This window comes from Anguilla anguilla, chromosome 17, assembly GCF_013347855.1.
Source record: "Anguilla anguilla isolate fAngAng1 chromosome 17, fAngAng1.pri, whole genome shotgun sequence".
In the NCBI taxonomy this organism is placed as follows: Eukaryota; Metazoa; Chordata; class Actinopteri; order Anguilliformes; family Anguillidae; genus Anguilla; species Anguilla anguilla.
In genome coordinates this window covers 25616717-25643687 of record NC_049217.1, presented here as the reverse complement: position 1 = coordinate 25643687, position 26971 = coordinate 25616717, and the positions used below count along the sequence as shown (strand labels likewise).

Here is a 26971-nt window from a genome sequence, read left to right as displayed (position 1 = left end):
GTAATGCCTCATAAAGGTAATTCTGGAGCACGAAGATTCCCCTGCCCCCTCACCACAGGGGAACAGACACTTCCATGAGAACCGCCCACAAAAATCCTCAGAGTCTCTCCAAGGGGGGCCAAAATCCATCGGATCAGGAGCGCCATCAGAAAGGTAATATGCAATTTATGATAGTATTATATGACAGTATTATATTCACTAAATACTTCAAAGTGTACAGCTAAATAGCATCCACTCGTGTGACGTGTAACACATCCTTAAAAGTCTACAGGAAAAAATCCTCTCAGAACAGGTGTGCTAGTTGAGGATCTGTCTGTATTTAGCTGAAAGGCTAAACTGATCTGACATTGGCACTTGTACTGTGCCAGCGGCATCGTAAATGGGCAGTAAGCTGGTAATAATTCTAGGGGCCCTAAGCCGAGGGGCCCGGTACATTATTCTGTCAGGGGCCCAGAACTTGCGGCCGGTCCCCTGACTGTGAACAGAGGCCCAGATCTCTGGAGCTCTGGCTCCAGAGGATGAGGTCATCAGGTTCCAGCCGTAAGGTGGCAGTACGTTTGACAGTCACGGTCTTGTTTCTTGCCTTTATCATTGCGTTTCTTTAATTTTATTTTGTAATCTGTAAAAGATTTTTCCGTTTTCAGTCAAATACGCACGTTCGCTTGCTTTTAAACACACACGAGCGTTTTACGTTCCGCATATTCCTTGTACATTCATACGCTTGGTCAACTTTCTACCCTCCCGCCCCCGGCACATGATTTATGAAATAAAAACATATTTATTACTGTTCCTACTGCTCTTTCATGCACACATGCAAATCAAATCAAAGGAAATCAAATTTAAAAAACCGCAAGTACAAACCGTCTTTGAGACAAACAAACAGGCTCTCCCTGGAAAAGACCGGAAGCTTGCACACGGGGCCACAGACGCCAGCGATTACGCGCGGCGTGGCGCGGACTGGGTTGCGCCGCCCTGACGCCCTGGCGCGCTCCGAGCGTAATCGCACAGCTTGCTGAGAACTCCTCCAGGATTAAATCAGCATCACGCCGCGAGAAACACACAGCGCTCTGACCGGCGCAGAGCACCGCCCGGGCGCAGAGCACCGACCGGCGCAGAGCACCGGGCCACCTGCGGCGTCATTGTCACTCGTACGGTAGCACGAGCCCGAGCAAGCCGATGCCGCAATGTCAGAGACGGCCGTAAAGGCATGCAATTTACTATAATAAATAAATAAATAAACAAATAATGAATTAAATAAATGAATAGGAACTAATGGTCAGTTACATGTTTCTGATGAATCACCGTTTTGTGTAGGTGTGCTTCCGATAGGAGGAAGTGATTCAGATCGCTGGTGATGCATCCTTAAATAACACAACGCCGACGATAACACGCCGGACAGAACCACGCTCCCGGGGTCTCAGTACAACTTCACAAACTGCAACGGTCCTTTACAGACATCGGCAGACAAGGACGCACACGCACACAGACATGCACACAACTACAAACACACGCACACACACGCACACAGACACACACACACATACAAACACACGCACACACACGCACACAGACACACATACAAACACACGCACACACATATAAACACACGCACACACACACACATACAAACACACGCACAAACACGCACACAGACACACATACAAACACACGCACACACATATAAACACACGCACACACACACGCACACAGACACACACACACATACAAACACACGCACACACATATAAACACACACACACATAGAAACACACACACACATAGAAACACACGCACACACATAGAAACACACGCACACACATAGAAACACACGCACACACATACAAACACACACACACACATACACACACACGCATTCACACACACGCACGCACACACATGCACTCAAACATGCACACACACACGCAGACACGCACTCACACACACACACACGCACGCACTCACACACACACACACATACAAACACACGCACACGCACTCGCACACACACACACAGACGCACACACGCACACACGCACACACACACACATACAAACACAGGCACACACACATGCACTCAAACACGCACACACACACGCAGACACGCACTCACACACACACACACAGACACACACACACATACAAACACACGCACACACATACAAACACATGCACACACACACGCACACACTCACACACACACAGACACACGCACACACTCACACACGCACACACGCACACACACACACACACACACATAATCCCTGTGCAGGTTCCTATCAGTCACAGGTCCAGTGCCCTGGTGGTGATAAGCTGAACACACAGCCTGGACCATTAGAGCAGAGAGTTTGTGTAATCACAGTGCTGAGCTCCCACTAATCCCAACGTCTCCAACTGGCCACACGGCCCTGGAGGGGGGCCACCGCCCACCCCCTCCCCGCCACACTCACACTTCGCCAATACAACCCCGCACCCTCCCCTGCCCCAAAAGAAAAAAAACACCCCAGCCTCTCTCTGTGCTTTCTCTGTTTCCAAACCGTAATGGGAGGCCAAGCGCACATGGACAAGCCCGAGGAAAAAATCAATATGCCCTCAGACCAAATCAGCATCTCTCTCTCTCTCTCCATCTCCCTCTCTCCATCACTCCCTCTCTGTGACTCTCTCCCCTTAAGCCACTTTCACACCTGCACCTGATTCCAGCCTGGCTGATCTTCATGGTATGAAGTGTGGGTTTGGGCTTTCACACCGTTTTTCTTTGGCACTGTGGGGGTTGGCCGCCACAGGTAACATGAGAGGATTGCGTCTGTCTCCACGGAATAGAAATCTACAGGCACTTTTTTATTTATTTATTTAGAATTCAGAATGTAATTTGAACAAACTGCATATTATTTTTTTTACATTTATACATGTCATATATTGATTATTGTTATTGTTATTATTACTAAGGTACCTATGGCTTAAATGAAGAGTACATAAGCCTGACATGAAGGGTACCTAAGACTGAAATGAAGGGTACTTTAGGCTGAAATGAAGGGTACCTAAGACTAAAATGAAGGGTACTTTAGGCTGAAATGAAGGGTACTTCAGGCTGAAATGAAGGGTATCTAAGCCTGAAATGAAGGGTACTTTAGGCTGAAATGAAGGGTATCTAAGCCTGAAATGAAGGGTACTTTAGGCTGAAATGAAGGGTATCTAAGCCTGAAATGAAGGGTACTTTAGGCTGAAATGAAGGGTACCTAAGACTGAAATGAAGGGTACTTAAGGCTGAAATGAAGTGTACCTAAGGTTGAAATGGAGACATCGAATAGGCTAGCGAAGTTCTCATATGATGCACTTCCTTTACTGGTTTTAGAGTTGTTCAGAGCGGACAGGACAGATGAGTGGGCTTTCAGTCGATACAGTTGGTGACTCATTGGGTGAATATATTTAGGTGCTTATTTTATTTTAGAAGGTATTTATCATCAGTTTTTCCAGTGACTACTCTGTCCCCATGGCACCCTGGTGGCGCACTTGGCATAAAGGAAAAAAAAAACACACCAACGGGCTTTAGCACACACAAAAAAAAAAACACACTGATTCTGTTTGTTGTACAAGTAATTTTAATGAAGAGTCACGGCATCTAAAACACATAAGATGTTGCAGAGGAGGACAAATGGCTTATGGACAGAGAGAGGAAGTGAGAGTAAAAACAAGACAGCGGAACAGCATCTGAATAAATAAAATCTGATTTGAGAATTCCTCATTCTGTTAAAGAAAAACAGAGAGAGCCAGTTTTCTGACCAGGGTGATCCCGCAGGCATGCAGCAACGGAAGACAGAAGATGAAGAGGAGGGTGGAGGAAGAGGAGACTGTACAGGCTGAAGAGATCAGGCAAGGCGGGAGACTAGGAGGAGTGTGGAGAATGCACCTTCTTCTTTTAACCCTTTTAAGTTTGAGATAAAAAAATATGTGATTAGAACGTTCTTAACTGAATAATCTAGCGCTGATGTAACAATCGGTACATGTAATTGAAAGCAATGGAGTTCTAGAACACTGACTTATAATTTCGAAAAAAACATTCCAAAAAACCTACTCTTCAAAGGGCTAACAGCCTGGGACACACTGTAGTACTCTTGTCATGGAAGGAACGCTTGTTTAAAATCAACTGAATTGACAGAGACAGGCATTGAGGGAGAAAAGGGTGGGGGTGGGGGGGAAACCTCATTACAATCAAGTTATTTTTATAGATCTCTCATTTTGTCTCTGCAGTTTGTTTTATTTATTTCATGTTAGTGGCATAATGAGATCCCAGAGGAACTGAAGATTGCTGAGAAAGGGGAAGAGAGGGGGAGGAGAAGAAAAGGAGATGTTGAGGGAAAGGAAGAGAGGGAGACAGGAGAGGAGAGAGGTAGAAATGAAAGAGGGAGGCAAGCAAAGGGAGCCGAAGAGAGGAGATAAAGAGATGAGAGGAAGGGAGGCAATGTTGACAATGTTCAATCTCTCTCCTCGGCTAGAGATGCAGATGCACAGCAATACCCAAGGAGCTCTCACTGTCTCACACACACACACACACACACACACACGTACCTGCATACACACACAGAGACACACTGACACACAAGCATGCGCGTACACATACACACAGAAACACTCTGATACACAAACAAGCACACATTTACACACATGCACGCGCTTGCGCATACACAGCCACACAAACACACGCAAACATGCGCACGCACGCTCGCACACTCAGAACCCCAGTGCACGGCTGGCTCCCGTCAAACGAACCCATGCTATTAAAACAGCTAGCCGAAGGCCTGTCAGTCAAACAGACAGACTTACTGACATACAGACAGGGAGTTAGACAGAGGCGGAAGCAGAGATGGCAAACTGTATTTACAGACGGACAGTCAGACCGAGCATAACATAACAAAGTCAGGCGCACGTGCACGGACGGACAGACCGAGCATAACGTAACGGAGTCAGGCGCACGTGCACGGACGGACGGACGGACGGACACGCCGGCAGGCTGACAGAGGTTAGCGCGCCCAGCCAGCGCGAGAGGGCGCGGAGCCGGATTCAGCCGAGCTCCAGAGCCGGAGAGGTTTGGCCGGGACACGGCGGCCCGAAGCCAAGCCCCTGCTCACAGCAGAGGAACGGGGAACAGATGCTCCAACAAGCACTCTGGCTCCGCTTTCTTTATTTATTTACCTCTTTGTGTTTGCTCCCCTCTCCACAATGCAGCGTGATTACAGAGCGCGGCCCGGTCTGAAAACCCGGCGGAACGCAGACGCCAGCCGAGCAGCCCCGCCGCCGCCGACGCTAACGCTGGGACGCTAGTGCTAACGCTGGGACGCTAATGCACTGTCGCTAATGCTAACGCTGGGACGCTAATGCACTGTCGCTAATGCCCGGGCGCTAATGCTAACGCTGGGACGCTAATGCACTGTCGCTAACGCCCGGGCGCTAATGCTAACGCTGGGACGCTAACGCACTGTCGCCGACACGCGGGCACTAACACGCAGCCGCTAATGCTAACGCTGGGACGCTAACGCGCGGACGCCCGCCATTATTGCACGCGCTAGCAGCACGTTACCGCTACTCCGAGTCTCTTCATTTCGGCCTTAGGTACGGTACCTTAATAAATATATGAAACATATAAATATAAAACATAATATGCAGTTTTCTCAAATGACTTTGAGTCTCTACAGACACAACAAATATATATGCACAACCGCACTCGGTGGGTAAGAAACTGGTCTTGTAACCTGGGCACAGCCACTGTACCCTTGAGCAAGGTACTTAACCTGCATTGCCTCAGTGTGTATATCCAGCTGTGTAAACGGATGCAATGCAAATGCTAAGTAATGCTCAGGATAAGAGCGTCTGCTAAACGGCTGCGGTGTGATGTCATGTACCATCTCGCACGTCCACTCGCTATTGGGCTGCGTCTGCATTTCCACGCCGCGCCGAAACTCAACCCGCTCCGTCTCAGAGACAAACACGCGGCTGACGTCTGGCAGAGTTTTGGGTTTCCAGGACACCTGCGATGCCGGTCCGTGCGGGTAGCTGCGCTGGAGGACGCAGACGCTTGTTCGGAGTGGCGGTGCTCTCGTTCTCCCGGGCTCCGCGTCTGCGCTGGGCCGGGGTGGCCTGGATGTGGAGAGGCACCGTGAGCCCCAGCGTTTAATCTGGCCTCAATCACACGCTGCCAGCAGAGAGCCCGCCGGTCTCCAGGGGGAGCGAGGAACCCAGCCTGTTTCCCAGCAGTGAAACCCAAACACTCAAACACACACACATACACACATACACACTCCCACATGCACACACTCAAACACACACACACACACACACACACACACACACACATACATACATACACACATACACACTCCAACATGCACACACTCAAACACACAAACACACACACATACACACTCCCACATGCACACACTCAAACACACACACACACACACACTCCAACATGCACACACTCAAACACACACACACACACACACACACACACTCCAACATGCACACACTCAAACACACAAACACACACACAGACACACTCCAACATGCATACACTCAAACACACAAAGACACACTCCTACATGCAGTCAAACACACAAACACACATGCATACCCACTCCAACATGCACACACTCAAACACACACACATACACACTCCCACATGCACACACTCAAACACACAAACACACATAGACACACGCGCACACACGCACGCACAAACACTCACTCCCACACTCTCCTCTCTCTCTTGTTCGCTTTTGCTCCCGCTCTCTCTCTCTCTCTCTCACTCACTCACGCACGCACGCACGCACACACACACAGACGGGCTCAGTCATGGTCATTTACTCACTGAGCGATGGGCTCGCTGCTCTCCGTTTGACCCCTGTGTATGGGTGTCTGTTATTGTGGATGTAAAACTATCCCCCCGACGCCAGGAACAGATGACACACTCCAGCGGACCTCCGAAACGGGCCGCGGGACCTTCGCAGGTGCCAGAAAAGTCCAAACGCGAGCAGGGGGATGACAGCGGACCACGACACAAAAAACACACACCCACCACAGACCCCCCTCTCCCACCCCCTCTCTCCTATCTCTGTTCTACCAGGCATATGTCAATGTGTCAGTTATACTCCACTGCTCGTTTTTACTGTATATTAATTTATTTTACCCTGTGTTTGCTGCCAAAAATCTGTCTTTTTATTTTCACTCCCTTCTCTGGTTCTAGTGACTGAACACACATCTGTTGCCTTTCACGGACATGCATGCACACACACACACACACACACACTCACACACACACATATAGGTACACATAGGCCCATACACCCTCACAATCTCTCTCTTTGTCATGCACGCACACACACGCACGCACACACACAGATACACATACGCCCACACACACTCACTCTCTGTCTCTCTCACACACACACACACACACACACACATGCTCACACACACTCTCTCTGACACACAGTGAAACACAGCTCCACCTACAGCAAGTAGTAAATAAGAACATTACCCGCTCTTTCTTATCTTCCCTCTCCCTGTCTCCATCTCGTGCTCTTTCTGTCTCTCACCCTCGCCCTCTCAAAGATTCAAACAGGCTTTATTAGATAAGTGTATGTGTACTGATAAAAAATAAAATCAATGTCAATTATAATCAAATGACACAGATGTGAGAAATGTGAAATTAAAATAATAAATTTAATTAAAGTAACAGTATCTAAAGTATCTAAAAAGTGTTTGTTTCCATCATCTCTCTCTCTCTCCATCTCTCTCACAGTCTCTCTCTCTCATTGTCTGATACTCCCTATTTCACTCTATGTTCTATAGTAGAATATGAAACCGTGATCTACACTGAATAAACAGTGCAGAACTAAGTAACAAAGACCAGAGGCCTGTACCAGGTTGTCTCCTTGGACATCCTGACCTTGGCAACACCCACTCCTCTGTTCACTCTAAAATAAAACATAAAGAAAGAGAACATCTTGATGTAGGCTTGAGAGAGAGAGAGAGAGAGAGAGAGAGAGAGAGAGAGAGTGAGTGAGTGAGTGAGTAAGAAAGGGAGACAGAGGGGGATGTAGTAATCTGTTATAATCTAGAATCGAGTTGATTGCAAGCTACAGAGAAATAAACTAAAATGATTCAAATAAATCCTTAACCTCAATTCTCTACCCTGACTTATATCCCTCAAATTCAGTGTGTCGGCTACCCCCACCTTCTAGATCAGGGGTTCCCAATCTTGTCTGAAAAGGGCCGGTGTGGGTGCAGGTTTTTGTTCTTGCCAAGCACTATGACACCCGATTCTGCTTGTCAAGGTCTTGAATGAAGACTATGGTTAGTTAGTTGGTTGAATTAGGCGTTGTAGTGCTGGACTGAAACAAACACTTGCACCCACACCAGCCCTTTGCAGATAAGACTGGACACCCCTGTTCTAGACCCTCACCAGTGTCCCTCAAACCAAAACAGTTACCCCTACTACTACACTTTACTGTACTCATGCAGTCTCTTAAAAACACACACACGCGCACACACACACACACACACACACACACACGCACACGCAGGCAGCGATAATTTAAATTTCCTCTTCACATTCCATCCCTCCGGTAATGCCTCATAAAGGTAATTCTGGAGCCCAAGGATTCCCCTGCCCCCTCACCACAGGGGAACAGACACTTCCATGAGAACCGCCCACAAAAATCCTCAGACTCTCTCCAAGGGGGGCCAAAATCCATCGGATCAGGAGCGCCATCAGAAAGGTCATATGCAATTTATGATAGTATTTAAATACAGTATTATACTCACTAAATACTACAAAGTGTACAGTTAAATAGTATGCATTCATGTGGCTTGTATCGCATCCTTAAAAGGGTACATTAAAACATCACCAGAGAGGCAATATGATAGATATATGCATATATTAAGTACACTTCCAGCTTGTAACACATCCCTAGGCCACCATTTCCATGTGCGTGAGTGTGTGTGTGTGAGAGAAAGACTTTCCTATAAATAAATAAAAAAGTAAACTGGAAAGAATATGGAATGCTGTCAAAAATTACTGTTGGAATATGAAAACACCGTCAAAAACAAAAAGAATAGAAGGGGAGCCTGACTGAACTGTCTGTGATCACTTAGAGCCACAGAGGAGCAGCGTGAAACAAGAGAAAGACTTGTTTTCTGACACACGGCCCTAAGTTCTCCCCGGTAAATATTACTTAAAAGGATAATCGCTGCCCTTCCGCATACCAAACTGTGGCGGATGTAGAAAGCATGTTTGATACGAGGTCATTTTTCCCTGCCCATCACATTTCCCTCCTTTCTCCTCCCCGCAGGAGCTGCGCATGCCCTCTAGATTTTTTGAATAAACGGGGAAAAACGCTACAAAGCAGGAGAAAATAATTCCGCACTGGTGACATGCAGAGAAGGCCAGCAGAACCGCACCAGAACCACACCAGAACGGTGGAACCCGCAGAAACGGAACCAAAACCACAGAACTCACAGAAACGGAACCAAAACCACAGAACCGCACCAGAACCGCAGAACCGCACCAGAACCGCAGAACCGCACCAAAACCACAGAACTCGCAGAAATGGAACCAAAACCACAGAACCTGCAGAAACGGAACCAAAACCACAGAACTCGCAGAAACGGAACCAAAACCACAGAACTCGCAGAAACGGAACCAAAACCACAGAACTCGCAGAAACGGAACCAAAACCACAGAACCGCACAGGAACCGCAGAACCGCACCAGAACCGCAGAACTGCACCAGGAGCCAGATGTGCAGCCACAACCCCGCAGCTGTAGGGACGGAATGAGCAGCCTTTCTGGACCAGGCCTTTACATTACTTCACTACTTTATTCTCTGACGTTCTGTGACTTCACCGTGGACTGAAGAAAGAAAAGCGAATGGAGCGAGGAGAGAGAACGGAAGAGGGGGAAGAGGGAGGAAGAGAGCAGGAAGTGTTTGGAGGAAGCGCATGTACGTGCGTATGTGCGCGAGTATATGGGTAGGTGTCACAGACAGAGGAAAGCCATGATAACATGTCCTCTGTCCAGCACTGGGGCAAGACCGGTCACCCCAAAACATTCTTTAGCGTCCTCAAAAAAGGACATCTTGATTTGTCGAGCGCAATCTCCCCTGAAGAAGACGTGCTGGTTATCCCTGATGATGCTTTTTAACCAGGAAAAAAAATACAAGCTCATCCTTCATGGCAGATTCCAAAACATTTAAACGAGATTCAGGTGAATTATTTATGACGGTGATGTTTTTTGCTCAGCCTTCAAAGAGTACGGCTAACTTCTCGAAATCTTAGCACAGCGCCTGCAGCCCGATAGCTAGTTTCCAGCTTCCAGCCCCATATTACAGACGTAATGAAAGTTGCCATTTCCAATCTGAACGATACAGCACCGAGTAAGAGAATTCCTCTCACCGCGGGACGCTAAGAGATTCATGTATTCATTTATGTCAAACGAATTAGACTGCAGCAACACCCTGCGCCCTGGCCTCCAAAAAACAAACTTCGGGCCGACTGCAACTTCATGCGACAACATGAATATCGACGAGACCCCGGGAGAGGGATCACGCCGCACCCGTTCTCTCCAGTGCGTTTCGGAATTGATTCGAAGTTTCTTTTTGTTTGTTTTTAAAGCGCTGAATTTTTTGAAGCGCCGGAGCAAATTTCCCCGCGTTGTGGACGAACGTCGGCCTATTCACACCCTCAGACGTGAACATCGGACCGTACACCAGACACCGACAATCAAACGCATGCTTTAAAACGACAAACAAAAAAAACTTTGGAAAAGAAAAATGGACTGGATTAATGGCATGAGTGTTCATGGTGTACGTAAACATTTAAGCATATTTAATCCATCATGTGATAACAGTGGTAATAATGCACAACAAACAAAACTATGCTGTGCCAACAGCTAAACATTCAGAAAAATGCTCGAGGTCTTACTTCAGACAGAGAACAGCTTACGCGCCGCTGCGATATAATTTAAAGGTACATATTTAAAGCTATATATAGTAACACAATTAATCTACATCTAGTCTGTGGAGTATATTAGCCTCATGTCTATGCATAATAGGCTAATGACAGTAATTCAAAACCATAAGCTGGACCATTAGCTTGCTTTGTGCAAACATAAAACAGAAATATAAAGTGTTTATAAACATTTAAAGGAAATGTATATAGTTTCAGTAACTGGGTTAAAAGAACAGTTAATCCAGTTATTTAAAGCATGCACATCTCCTTTATGTTTATACAATGGAAACAGTCAGACCAGACGTATGCAAGGGAAGATTTATCACCACCCAGGGGACAGTCGGTGTAATCTCCCGCTCCTGGTTTTCTAACTACCTCTCAATTCAAACTGGTGTCAGGACTGTACTGTGAATGTACTATACAATTCTTCGCATTTATACATCCAAAATTCTATTTGCAATATATATATTTTTTAAATGATCCTTTTATTGAATGTAGCAAAACTAAAACTGAGGATTGGTCAATAAGTTTGTATTTTATAGGTAACGGCAATCCTGTTAACACACAACATGGGAGGAAAGGCAACACGGTTTTCACCTTCAGAACAGAAGCTCTACAGTAAAGGATATGTCACCATCCAGTGGTCATTAGTTATAATCAAATCTAAATTATATTTTTAACTCCCTCTTGTGGTGATGAAGTGTCAGCGCATCTCACTGGACCTGACAATTCAGGTAAAATTATCACAGTTCACAGCAGGTCAAATTACAAAGTAAAAGTAAGCACTATAGAATACAGTCATGTAAATGGAATCTGATGCTCACAAACTATGTATATCAAGGGCTTGCATTCCTGAATAAAGACCCAATTCAAAACCGTTTATATGGATGCTCAATGATCATAACTGTAAACATACCTAATGAACTATTAGTACATTATAAAGTCCAAAAGCTAAACACAAATTTGCAGAAATTAATCCGGATTTATCCCATCTCTCTCCACAATGGTGCCTCACATTTTTAGTTTGCAATAAAAGCATGGTCTTAATTTAATCAACTATGTTGTCCATTTCGGTTTTCACTTCTAGACACAACCAGCTGATTTAGCAAACCAAATTGACCTTTCTTTGCGATTTACAAACAAAACAAAACAAAAAAAAAAAACATGAACCATGGTTCGACTGGAGGTGAAACAGAGTGCGTGTGTAGCAGCGATTTTCAAAGCCATCATTAAAATGCGCACGTGCTGATTCCAGCACTTACGTTGCCCACGATTTGAAGCTGAAATGCGTGACTGTGACCGAGTGTGCGATGTGTGCGGTGCGTGTGCGATGCGTGTGCGATGCGTGTGCGATGCCTGTGCGATGCGTGGGCAATGCGTGTGCGGTGCGTGTGCGGTGCGTGTGCGGTGCGTGTGCGGTGCGTGTGCAATGCGTGTGCGGTGTGTGTGCGATGCGGCCGGGGTTCAAACGAGAGCCATTACTCCTGGGCACGCTCAGAAGCACAGGCTGCCTCTCACAGCGTGGAATCTGCATCAGCCTGGCTCGCTGTGTACACAAGAGGAGCGTCTGAATGTCAAACGGCTTTTCTAAAGATCAGCGCGGCGGCGGCATCCGGGAGTGCGGGCGGAAGGGAACGCGCGCCGCCGTGCGGTACAGGAGGGGGAAAATGAGTCACTATAACAGGAAATACAAATAAACGCGGCCGATTCGCGCTTTTAACCTCTCCATCAGGGAAGATCCAGAGACCGGCTGACACCCCAGGCACTGTGAGGAGGAACGGGCAACAGATGTACCACTGCAGTAGAGCGGAATAGCACAAATCTAAAAATCTATCCATCCAGCATTAGGACTGCATTAAGACACCTACCTCAGAGTGAACACACGTCCAGATACTGCTACGTACTGCTACTATTACTGCTGCTGATGACACAGAACTCAGGACTGTGACTCAAGGAACGTTCTCATCATCTCACCATGGACAGTGCGAAGAACGGTGTGCATTTCAAAGAAAAAAGTTCCAGTTTTCTCATTTTCCATATTCATGATTTGAAATGGCCAAGAAAAATGCAACAGCATGTAATAATGTACTATTTTGTTGATCTTACTCCAAACCAATGAGCAAAGAAACTGGACAAAGACCGAAAACAATTCCCCCGGTTAAAGGATACAGAATCACAGTCATTAACATGCAGAAATCGGCATTCCAATTAAAGGGGGTGAGGGGACCATACTTTCTAATTGGGGAAAAAAAAATCTTGGAAAACTCAATACAGAGAGAAAACCACTGCTCTCTCATAAGCGCTTTTATTCTACAAATTGAGACACAGACCCGGTTGCCATCAATCTAAACGTAACAAAAATGGAACAAAAAAAAAAACCCGCAGACTCACCTGGTGTCCATGGAGACAGAAGCACAAATTCGCTGCTAACCTCATCTGCGGTTCAGCGTGGGTGATCTTGCAAAGCGGAGAGAGCAGCTTCTCCCCCTGAATCCTGCAGCTCATTCAAACTCAAACTCTGCTCAGGTGTGAGGGGTTTGAACGCAGAGCAAACACCACAGAATCAAAGTCCCTCTGTGTGACCCCTCACCTCCACAGCCTGCAAACACGAAGATTAATGGTCATCGCTCTCAAAATGCTGTCCTCCACTCAGTTTATCATGGTAGCATTTTGCTAATTGTGTCATTACAAAAGGCATAATTAGGCTACCTTAACTATTTATTAAATTGTTTCGCTTTTTTTTTTTTTTACATTTATCATCATGAATATGAAGACACTAATCTAATTAATAAGATGCATATCTATGAACAACAAACATTATAAAAAGAATGTCACACTGCTTGCTCCATAAATCTGATAAACATTCAACAAATGCTTCAGCACCATGTGCCTTCAACAGGAACTTCATGTGCCAACAGTGACTGAAAACATATACTGTACATGTAATTTAGTAGGTGTCAGGTGTGAAAAAACTAGTATGAATTGATGTAAATGTACATAATTAAAATATGAGAGTATAGTTCACCAGTTAAAAAAGTTCACCAGTTAAAAAACACCATACAACAGTAATCCATTGCAGTCAGTTCCACCAGTCAAAAATCAATATAAACACTACCATACGGTGACATGAAGATTAATTTGTTTTTTGTTTTTTAGGCCCAAATGCAGCACTCACTAGATACAATTATGAACGTGTCACCTTTTATTGATAAAAAAAAATGTTACACAACAGATTCTTTTAAAAGCTCTTATGCGGCCATAAGCACTTCTGGAATATCATGGCTTCAACTTTCTACAATCAAATAAACAGTACTGGTCACATGACTACACAAAACAAAAAATGGCAGATTTAATTTCTGCCCCGTTACGGCCACCTTTTTAATTATAATGATGAAAATGTTTGCAATCCTTAGTAAAACGTCCCATCATGTTCTAGAAAGAGAAACTCTTTCTTTTCCAACGTGTGTAAGAGGAGTAATGTGATGATTTGCCTTCAAAATGTGTGCAGCTCATTTGAGGGAATAGTGGTACTAATAACAACCGGGTCACTACTCGTTTTCATTATGGCAGAGATGCCGTAACTGGAGGCGTTGCAGGCGCGGCAGCGCCCCCGTCTGGAAAAAGGACCAGTGCTTTAGAAAAGGAAGTGCTGAAGAAAAGTGCATCAAAACAAAAATACACCCAATCTAAATATTATTTGTCATTTTATTATTGTTTATAGTCAGTGCAAACATCAACATCGACTGTGCGACTTTTTTGTCGTTAACAACGTGTTAGAGCATACTAACGCGTTAAATTGTATACAATCACAATTTAGTTTAGACGCAATTCGTGTGCCTGCCTTAATTTGGCAAACTATTTTGACGATTGCCCGTGAAACTCAGTTAGCAGCTTATTGTAAACTTTTGGGACGATTTCCACCAGTACGAAGATGTGTAATGCAGTAATGCACATCATTGTTCTGCACTATCCTGTATTAACCCAGGTTTCCAAATGCATAGCCTACTTTCTGAGACTCGCGAGGAATAAAGTTCTTTGCGACAGTACCAACCCTGGATTTAACCTGTGTATAAATCTAGTACAGCGGACTACTAAAACATCATAATCATGTAATGCGGGAAGGCAAATAATCATTCTAGGTTGCCCAAAGTGTTTTAATTGAAGCGGCTCGTACAAACCTCGGTACGAATGAAACATATAATATCAAATACATATACTTATATACACTTTGGTATACCGGCTCAAGTTCTAGTTTTACGCGGTTCTAACAGAAGGCTTCACAGGCTGTCCATGAGGTAAAGTGATACGATGTCCCAGTGTTGGAGCGCCACACTGCGGCAATCGAATAGACACTGAATCACTTCAACAGTTTTTTTTTTTTTTGGTTCAAGTGAAGAATTACAAGTACATCAGTAAATAATCCATCCACACAATTCGTCTGCAACACTTCACTGTAGACTATTTTGTCCGCTACGAAGTTCGTCTGTTCAGCATTTTGAATGCCGCAGGCCTTGAATGAATTCCCGGCCACGACACTTCTCCCAGTAACCTACCCCCATTGGGAAAACATTTCTACGTGCCTGCTGAACAAGTTTAATTTAAGTTAAAGCCAATACCTGTCTTTCAGATTCCTTTCCATCATTCTTATTTCAGTCATATTTCCAAGGGATCGGTACAGTTTCCTATAGATTCATTCATCCCCAATGTCCGACTGCAGCAGTTCACCCGTCGTCTAATTACACAACAAAACACTAGTGCAGAATCTACAAATTACGCTAAGGGCTATCCGAGTCTTTGCGTAGTCTAGTGCCCCTAGTGGCCAACTACTAAACCAACAGAAGAAGCGCACAGATAAGTGATGAACAATATGCTCGATTACAAATTTTTATTATTTAAGTATTGTGATTTGATGCTACTTTGATTCTACCTGATAGATATGCTGGTAGTTTCAGTTCATGCAAAGAAACTGTGAGGAGAAACAGAAAGCTGAGGCAATTTTTGAGCTAATGTGAGCTAATTTGAGATTACGCTACCCAAACAGACTATCACATCGGGAATAGGGGTGCTGTGCCCAAACCTGTGTCTTTGCCAAAGTATGCTTCCACTGAGGGTGTGTTACATGAAAATGTTCTTTCTAGTACATGCACTTTTGTGCACTCTCAGACGCACAGAATATTTTTGCTGAGAGCTTCAAAATAAGACCCCTCCAAAATGTTTCAAATTTCCTGAAAGATATTTATCGTGAACACATGTGGGTGAATACTAATTCAAAAAATGGATTGCTTTCTCATTTTGCACACCAGTTGCCCTTGCAACTGGTGTGCAAAATGAGTCTCACTTCTAACATTGAGTCTCACTTCTAACATTGTTGCTAACATTTCTAAGCACAAATCAATACGACCACTCTGGATTATATAACACTTTTGTTGAAGCACAAATGTTGCTGTGACTCGATGCAGTAGTGTATGTAGGATAAGAAATTCAGAGTAAATACAAAAAAAATGTAGTTATTCGACCAATAGAAATACACGACTAAGGAAGTGACAGTTATATAACGCAGTGAGACACACAGCCAGGCAGCATGACTTCACCTGTAAGCTGGTGACGAATGGTGTCTACCTGTTGTATGCAAATTTATATTTATTAGCCAGTGCCAATGTGGAAAAAAATTTGTGGCATTACATGTCTCTTTTAAAAATTTCCTGCAATTGTTGTAGCTCATCATGCCTCCTAGTTTGACTTAGCATAGGTTAGGTCAGAGTAATGTTTGCTATGTGAACTGGACTTACATTACATTACATCACATTCATTTGGCAGACGCTTTTATCCAAAGTGACGTACAAAAAAGTGCATTTCATGGTCGTAGACAACTGCTAAACACGGGTTCAGTAAGGTACAAAACTTATTTTGTACAGCTATTTCTAGCCGACTTAATGCGCTCATGGCTATGAATAACTGTTACAAAATGAGTATTGTACCTAATCGGACCTGTTTTTTGTAGTTGTTCCAATGACCTTCAGTGTGCACTTATTATACGTCTCTGGATGAAAGCGTCTGCCAAATAAATGTGATGCAATGTAATGTTTGAGGGTAAAGTGCATGCATTACCCACTAATATACAGTTGGGGGCAATAGAGATCTGTGAAATGTAATTTTCTGGAGGACTACGGCTGTGTTGGAATCAGCATACTTGTTTACTATTGAGTACTATTGAGTATACAAGTTGTATACAACTTGTCTGCAACTTGCATACTCAATAGTAGGCAAGTGAGCTGATTGGCCTATGTCTTTTTTCACATACTATAATGCTAGCACTTTCACAATAAAAACAAAAAATACAGCCCTATTATGTTTAAGAGTAGCACTTATTTACTTTAAAAGCATTTCGACCTTGAGTTCAGATGACAAATTTAACATTTTATGCGATTTACTTTCAGTTGGTTCTAGCTAAATTGTCCATTGAGCCAGAGGAAATGGGTCATTTAAGGTGTCCGAAAGAACATGTCATACTACAAATACTACTCTCTCTCTCTCTCTCTCTGTCTCTGTTGCTCTGTCGCTCTGTCTCTCTTGCTCTCTCTTTTTTCTCTCTCTCTCTTGCTCTCTCTCTCTTTCTCTTGCTCTCTTTCTCCCCCCCTCTCTCTCTCTCTCTCTGTCTCTCTCAGTCTCTCTTACTCCTTCTCTCTCTCCTCCACCCTCTCTCCCTCCCATCCGCAGCAGACCGAAAGCTTCGTGCTGGACACAGAGGAAGTCTCACCTTCCAGGTGATGTCAGATTGCTGACACGCTGTTGGATGCTGAATGCGGGACGCTGAACGATGAAAGGGAAAATATTGACACGGAAAGCTCAATACCAGCACAGCAGGACACCCAAAACTGAAGAAAAAAAAAATCTTGTGTGGTGATGTTTCAGCAAACAAGAAACAAGTGTGTGTGTGTGTGTGTGAGACATATTATATTGATCGCATCTGCCAGCAGGGTGCGTGGCGATGGAACTCCTGCCCGTGTTAACTGAACTAAGACATGACCTCCGAAGGTGATCTCCCAGAGGAAGAGGAAGACGACTGATCCAATTACGCAGATTGATTTTTCGGTAAGGGGGGGGGGGGGGGGTGTGTCGCCTCGCGCTCTCAACTCAGGGGACTGTGAGGGCGCGCTGAAAACGAGGAACGGGACGCCTCCCCCTGGAGGACACGCACGTCTGAGGAGGCCCGCGGTGGGGATGAGGTTCGCAGGCACCCCCTCTTTTTTTAGGGATGATTCTCTCACTAGCCTCAGTGCATTTTTCACACCAGCAGTATAGGCAGAAATATTCATATAGTTGGGCCTAGGGTGGGCCAGAACAACCTAGACGGGCCTTCACAATTGGGTATGGGGTTTGAGACAAGATAAATGGGTTGGCCAGGATACTATATTAGGCAGCCTATTCTGCTTTTGTTTCACACACCTGTAAATCAAACAAAGGAGAGGCTGTTTTATGCCCCACATCTGCACACCTTGCCACTCTCCCATGAATCCCATTTTAGCCCAGTCTCTTTCTTATTGTGGGGTCATGAACACTAACCTTATTTGAGGCAAGGGGCCTGCAGCTCTATGAATGTTCTTCTGGGATCTTTTGTGACTTCCTGGATGAGTCGATGCTGCACCCTTGGAGAACTTTTGGCAGGCCAGCCATTCCTGGTAAGATTCACCACTGCATCAAGTGTTCTCTATTTGGAGATAAAAATGACTCTCACTGTGGTTTGGTGGTGTTCCAGAGCCTTATGAAATAGAACTTTCCGGAATAATATACTGTACTTTAAAAAAAAAAAAAATCATTTCAGGAGATTGTCTTTGATTGTGGCTGATTGTGGTTGTAGAAAAATTGTGGTGGCTACCTCACTCTGATGGTTAGGTTCAGTATGAGTGAGGTTTAGATTTTACAGAGCTGCCTGGCTGTGTTCAATCAGCTGAATCTAATTATCAATTAAATTTGGTTAACTGCTTAATTGAGTAACTAAGGGGACAATTACTTTTCACATGGGCGAAATCAAAGAAATGAAATGGTAGTTTCAAATGCATTTTGTTTACTCGGTTTCCCTAATATCTAAATATCACATTTTGTCTAAAGATCTGAAACCATTCTGTGTGTCAAATGTGCAACAAAACAGGAAATCAAGCGCAAGAAGACAAATACTGTTTCACAGCACTTGCGGCAAGCCTAGCATGTTTCATTTATGGAATTTGAAAGCATAAAGAACATATTATTGAGATTGGAAAACTTTTGTTTTTACTTTCCTCCCCCGTCCCCCCGTCCCCCCGTGACACCTACACCGCCCCCCAGGAAGGGTCCCAGCGGGGCTCCTCTGCCACACAGGCCAGCGTCTTGCGGCGGTACACGACAAATCCCGAGAGCTTTGAAACTCGCGAGAGACGCGGACTCCAGAAGGCGCGTTTACTGCCGCGACTCGGCTAACAACAACAACAACAACAACAACAACAACAACCGTGAAAGAAATGAAAAAAGGAAATAACAAGTGATCCTCGCAGGATGCACCCCTGCAGGGATTTCCCATCGAGAGCAATCCGTCATTCAGGATGGATGTTTTAACCAATCAATTGCGTTCGAAACGCTCCGATGACTGCGGCAGTACGCCTTGCCTTGTGTTCCACTCTTAGCTTGTTCTTCTCTAAACTCAGCCACCGCTACTCCCCTCATGAAATTATTATTATGACTAATGTACCAGTGTGCTGACATATTCTGAGAGTAAGGGCATAACTTTAGATTGAATATTGGGTGGGGGGGCGGGGGGCAGGGGGGGGGGGGGTAGAAATGCATAGACTACAGGAAATGAACCTTGTCGGGAGGTCTGGGGCCGTGCCCTCCTTAAAGAATTTTCTTTTAAAGCATTTTTTTAACAGCTGTGAAATGATCATTTCTGGAGAATTCTGAGGGGAAATAGAGTATTTTTTTCTCTTATTTCATTGCATGAAACTATTTTTCTCATCATCATGCTATATGATTGGGGGGTTATTTGGCCTATTTTGTATTATGCCTTTGTCTCAGAGGACCAACATATCGTGAGTGGCTCACCTTAGTGGCTTGTGAGTGAGTGGCTCTTCTATGAGTGAGCTGCTTATCTGTGAGTGAATCATGTAAGAGTGAGCTGCTTATCTGTGAGTGAATCATGTAAGAGTGAGCTGCTTATCTGTGAGTGAATCATGTAAGAGTGAGCGGCTTATCTGTGAGTGAATCATGTAAGAGTGAGCTGCTTATCTGTGAGCTTATCACCTCCCCTCCCCCACCCCTCACCCCCACCATCCCCCAGTCAAAATCCTTTTTAAAAAAAATGAAACTCAGTACAAGACTGATGCCAACATTTGTTCGCCTTGGATTTAAAGTGTATTGCTCCTGGTGATGTAACATCAACAACTCTCATAATAAACTTCATTTTGTTAGCAGTAGCTCAGGGCAAAGTTCCTGGAAACATATGATAAACTGTCTCTTGCCAAGTACAACATATTTTTTGCTTGAGTAGGGAGAGAAAACATTACTTCGGATTCATTGAACAGATAGTTACAGCAGAGGCAGCGAGACCCTCGTCTATGAGGAAGGAAAGGTCCCATGGTCCCTCTCGCATTAAGAAAGCTCACCAGCATTATAATAACACTAAATGCAGTCACAACCATACTAAACAAAGCAACACGGATTCAATCAATCAACATTTCCCCCTAACCTTACATCCAGACAGATGTATTTAATAAACATTATTTTTCTGTCCTCTCAGACAGTTGTCTAGTTGAAAAATCACAAGCAATAACTGGCCTAACTCTATTCATGAACAAAAATGAAAACATAAAAAAAGGAAATTTGCATTTAATTGTGAATCAAAGTTGAGGACTAATACTGAAATTGAATCGTGGCTGCAGAGCTGAGCTGTGGGAGACTGTACGGCAGTGTGGGGTCTGCCACCACAGCTTACCTTCTGCATCCCGAACTAAAAAAGTTTTTTTTTAATTTTAATTTTATTTTAAAGTGACGGCTCTTTCTTTTGGGAAATCATGACAATGAATGATGGACACTCATTAATAATCACTCTTTTGGATGTATTTGTGTCTTCCGTGTCTGTATGTGTTTGTGTGTGTGCGTTGAAATGTGCACTTTGAAATGTGCATGAGTTTGCATGGGTGCGTGTGCGTAAGTGTGCAGTGAACAGTTCATCAATGCTTGCGCTATCTCCGTTAGCATACCACACGGGGTTAACCTTTGTAGCCGAGACACCAACGCATGACATCAGCATTCCACCAATACCAAACACGATTGCACTGTATCATGGAGAATCTAAGGTGTACATAACGCTGGTCCAGTAGGATGTTTTGCAACTGACCACTGTTTTTTCATCACACCATGTTGGCTCCCTGTCAGCACTGTAAACAGCCTGTTTTCCTTTGGGTGGCTTATAAGGGGCACACTTCTCTAAACTGCCCAACATGGGTGTGTGCATGTAAATATAAACTGAGCATATTCTGATCTTCTATGTGTATATGTGTATGTTCAGAGTGTGTTTTGGGGTCTTAGTAAGCCTCCTTGTGATGTCTGGCTGTGGTTTATTATGAGCTGCACAAAAATTATGGGAAACTGAATTCAATCCATTTATAATTTACTATTTAATTCACAATCAACGGCCTTGAACAACATCCGTCATTTTTATGTAAAATTCGCCACATTTCACATCTCAGATTTGAAAAACAAAAAACCAATCGCGTTTTTAATTGGAAAAAGGACCGGAATAATATTTCACATTTTTTTCCATATTATTTATTGGAATCGCAGCAGTGGCATCAAAAACCCCATGGCTCATTACTCAGCTCAAAGCGCAGTTCTCGCCGAGCCCCGAGTTTCTCACGGGTTATGATTTCCACGAATTACTGTTTCCCGTTTGCCACCGCAGAAATATCACCAAGGGATCACCTGACATGGCAGCTAAATGCATTATTAATGGAGGGGTATTGCGTCTGAACTGAGCGGATGCTGCTCCTGCTCCGTACGCAGCGGGGGATGCAGACGCATCCAGTCTGGGCTGGGTCGTGCGGCCCGCGTCTGTGACATCACTGCAGTCATGCTTCCTCTGAGTGAGGCCGAGATGGACCCGTCAGTGCCGCTACATACAATAAACTGTGGACTGGTAAATGGTAAATGGACTGCATTTATATAGCGCATTTATCCAAAGCGCTTTACAATTGATGCCTCTCATTCACCCATTCGCACACCAACGGTGAAAGGCTGCCATGCAATCAGCTCGTTGGGAGCAATGAGGGGTTAGGTGTCTCGCTCAGGGACACTTCGACATGCCCAGGGTGGGGGATCGAACTGGCAACCCTCCGACTGCCAGACAACCGCTCTTACCTCCTGAGCTATGTCGCCCACTGCAGGATGAACAATACATAAATACAATCCCAATCAAGAACAATCAAAACCATGTACAATATATATGAGAGCTATGCATTATTATTTGCTAAAATACAATGGGTACATTATAAAACTCTGATTGGGGAGAGAAATTTAGAGACAGCCCCTCGTGGTTCAACCTGACTTTAACCTGGTAAAACCGGCCAACAAACATTTTTGTGGCGAAAAGTCAGAGAAATGTCGGTGAAACACGGACTAGACGTTCAAGTGAAAACCTGGCTACACTTGGTTGAAAATCGGAAGGTTTTTTAGCCCCGCTGGCACGCAGCCAGGGTATATCCCGGTAAGGCGTGAGTCAGTCCTGGTCCTGGTGGGCCGCAGGGCATGCTGGTTTTTGTTATCGCCTTAATATCCGCAACCAATTCAGACCAGAGAAACCAGGTGAGGTGAGTTAACAGTGTAATCGAACCAGCAGATGGTGGGCCAGGAATGAAGATCACTGCAGCACTCCGTTCATGTCAAAATGTCTCCCAGCCTGGATTTCCACCCCTCCGGATGTCTAGACTCTGGCTTTTGCTCACTGGTGGGCTGTTGCTATGGGCGTGAAACTCACAGCGCAATTGCTGCCCTCTCATACCACTTGTTTCCACCGCGCGGTAGCCGCGCGTATTCGACTCAGATCTCTCGCACTGGCGTGCCAACCTGGGCATGGGGCAATGGCTGCACCACACAGCCCAGACAGGCCTCTCCCTTCGGCCTCCTGTCACAAGATGGCCGCCCTCTCTCTGCAGGCGCCGGGCAGCCGGCCCTCCCGATGGTGCACTGGCCTTCCCCAGTCGGTCAGGAAGTCAGGTTCACTCGCTGTTTTCTGCACCCGTATAAAAACACATATATTCAGTTTACACTATACGGGTCTTGCGGCGTGAACTTCGGCTGTGGCTGGTGGTGCTGGCTTACCATGTGAAATTCACTATTGTGATCACAGACTAAAATTGCATTATGGAATGGGAGACCCTTTTCAAATCATCATGACCTCTGACCTGTGCTGCATAGGTAGGAACACAGATTGTATGCATAAACCATAAGGTCAACTTCTGCCTTCCCCACATCCTCTTTACATCCCAAAGACAGGAAGTTCTAGCAGGTAACCAGAGATTTCAGTGCTATACTCCGGCACAGGAGATAAATTGCTACAGTACATGTACCTGGACACAACCCCTCATGAATAAACATAAATACGTGCCAAAATTGAAATGTCAGAGCTTCAATGGCACAAAGACAGAAAATTTCAGCGTTAAGAATATGGAACTGAATACTCAGCAAATTACATAACCTGAATTTCCAGCATGTAGCCATGCACTGTACAAATGCCATGTGAGTCATTCAAGGTACAGCCATCCAATAAACAAATATATACATTTACTCTTGAAGAGATCTACTATTATTTTCACAATTAAACTCAATGTAATCAACTGTCCACATTACACACATACACTCATGCCTTAAACACTGGCCATGCAAGGCATTCTCCAAAGGCCAATTACAATGCACATGGAGGCTTGCTTAAAAGCATAGTGCTTGCATGGCATTTCATGTTTCTATAAAGGCCTTGACTTAATTGGGCTCCTGGTGTGCAGGCAGTATAGTGAAGCATGAATAAAACAGTCATGCGTACATACAGAGACCCACATACAGCCATGCACATACACTGCTACTGCACTCACAGATACAGACGCGTACATATCCACCCATCCACGTACACACACACACACACACACATTCTCAGGCTTGTGTACACACATACACTACAGGACATGGTGGGTGAAGAAATTGTACCCACCAGAACTGGGCTTATGGATTTCCTACCCAAACCAACATGAATAAATACATTTTCAAATGACAAAGATCTGGCAAGACACGTACCTGTAGACAACCAGTCCTGAACAATTCTTACTATATATGGATTCGGCTGGCTCTTGTCCTGCTCCAGCATGAGCTGAATGGGAGAAGCAAGGTCCCATGTACCAGCAAATAGAACATTTATTTCTTGACTTGAATAGCCTATATCGAATTAACAAACAACTGTGAATACATTTATATTAAACTATAAATAGGAATTTTTAAATGATAAAACACTCAAATAGTTTTCACAAGAGAGAAACACATAGTGGTGTGATAGCACGTATCAAAGGAATTCGTATAAATGCTACTGGGGAAACACGTACACCCTACTACATGGCATTTGGATTGAAACATGAGCTGAAACAACACATTCTGAAGCATGGAAGAGACATTCTGAAGCAGTGAAGAGGTGTTCTGAAACACAGAAGAGGTGTTCTGAAGCAGTGAATAGGTGTTCTGAAGCAGTAGAACAGTATTCAAAAGCAGTGATTTTGCTCAAAAGGAAAAAGACACAAAACAAATAAATTAGGGATGACAGTTGCACATTCGTTCATTGAGAATAAAATAACTCATGTAAATTGTGTCAAGCAGAACAAGAAAAAAAGAAATGAGTTTTGACATTAACAAGAGCAATACATTCATTTCATATAACCGCCCCCCCCCCCTCCTTCCCCCAAGAGAAAAGCCCATCTGCACATCTTTCAGATAAAAATGATCTGAGTGCACTTTAGAGAGCAGCCACGCTGTTACTTACCGCTGTGTGGCTCTGTGAAGCTCTACCCATCATGCCCTGGGGGTTTCCTTCCTCCTCCCTGATGATGCAACTTTTCTTCAAATTATGTAGAGCTGCAGAAACAGGAAGGCCTGCTGATTGAGGATGGGTCCCATTAAAGCCTCAGGGGGGGAAAGGAACCTCTATATTGAAACTGTTGGCCTTTGTTTAATTCCAGTACTGTCTACAAAATGAATATCTTTGTCCTGGCCACATGCTCCCAGGCACGAAACAAAGAGGCTTGTTTGTCATTGGCGTTTAAATTCATGATTAAAAGGTTACCAATCACATTAGCAAAAAGGACTGAGGTGACTCCACAGCAAACACTCAAAGAACAGTCATGATTGGTTGCATGGCATTATTCTGATAGGTCATGACCTCTTGAGGTGCATGGACATGGGTACACTATGACATCATTAAATTAATTAAATAAAGAGCCCTTGAATCATGCATACATGATTCATCCCAAATGATTGGTTAGTCCAGAGGTCAGTGCTGAGGAGGAGCCGGTCCCACAAAGCAATAGATGGCCACCAAAGTTGGATTCGTGCATTAGCAGGCTAACTATTGTAAACAGTTTTACAACAAGCTTTCTGTTTTCATGAAACAGATCTTTCATGAAACAGGCTTATTACCAAGGACAAACATCCAGAAGACAAAGCCTTCTCCACAGCAGGTTAACACAAATCAAAACCTGGCTGTGAGTTCAAATTAATAATAATGAGGTGGAGGAGGAGGAGAAGGAGAAGAAGAAGAAGGGCCTTCAAAGGAGGCTGCTGCTGTCCATGGTCCTGAAGGTCTGTCAGGCTATTGTTTAGAGAGGAAACCATATGTATATTTAGTTTCTTTACACCAGTTCTCTGTTAATTGAGACTGAAATGGGCAACCAGGTTCTGGGTTCAAGCCCAGGTTGGCCAGGATCCTCTCCTGTGTGGAGTTTGCATGTTCTCTCTGTGTTCTTCCCCTGGGTCTCCTCAGGGTGCCCTAGTTTCCTCCCACAGCCAAAGCATGCAGTCCAGGGGCTACTAATGAAAATTAGCCTCCCTGGCTAACTCTGCAATACTTACATAAATGTCATTAACATGCTTTGTCCCTACCAAATGAAATGAAATGTAATTTACCGGTGAACATGTATGGCAAAGCACACAACATCAATACATAGGTTGCTATATAGTCATTTCATGTTCTTTAGCAGTAAATCCCTATCATCCTAGGACATCTATTTACTACTAGTTTACTACAACTTAATAATGATAGATAGTTGTAATTATGAACAACATAGATTTGATTACTAAATGTCAATGTCAATGCTTCTGTCATGGTTCTGTGGTTGTCTGGTTTCCCTTTTTGGCCCTTCAGTTTTTAGTTTGGTTTGGTTCCCGTTTAGTTTGGTTCCCGTTTAATTGTATTATTGTTTTCAATTATTCTATTATTGTTTTTGGGTTGTCTCGTTTTCCCTTCCCTCTCTGTGGCCTGATTGTTCATTGTGCCCTCCTGTGTCTCGTCAGTGTCGTGTCTATTTAAGTTCCCTTCTTCCCTGACTCAGGTGCTGGATCCTTTTGTGCGTGTGTTTCGGATTGTGCTTTGGTATGTGTCCCCACGTGTCCTTCTGACTCTGTGTTTTTGTTCTGAGTGTTTTTCTACCCTGCCCGTGTTCTGGTTTTGCATTGTTTTGGTTTTTCGGGATTTTCTTTGTTTTTGTGTTTTACGAACTTTGCTTTGACTATTTGAAACTTGCCCTGCATGGCCTTGTTTTTGTATCTCCTTGGTTTTTGTTCTATTAAAAGTAAAGTTCTCGATTTTGATTTACCCTTTTGAATTTTGAGTTTTTTGACTCTGCGTTTGGGTCCACTCCCTCGCCTTACCTGCCAGCTTCTGCATTTTCGATTTTTTATTTTTGATTCATAAA

General features: G+C 44.4%; 1 long non-coding RNA gene across 2 annotated transcripts in view; it reads right to left on the bottom strand.

The window, feature by feature from the left end:
- The window catches only part of LOC118217250, a 31671-nt gene extending 15930 nt beyond the window's left edge, over nt 1-15741 (bottom strand). Inside the window, exons 1-3 of one of the 2 annotated variants that reach the window (XR_004763147.1) lie at nt 15617-15741; nt 13392-13599; nt 3805-3919 (exon numbers count right to left, since the gene is read on the bottom strand). This is a non-coding gene — a long non-coding RNA (uncharacterized LOC118217250). Of the gene's footprint in view, nt 1-3804; nt 3920-13391; nt 13600-15616 lie in introns of those variants that run through there. The other variant, XR_004763146.1, reaches the window with a different exon arrangement.
- Nucleotides 15742-26971: the final 11230 nt, after the last annotated feature.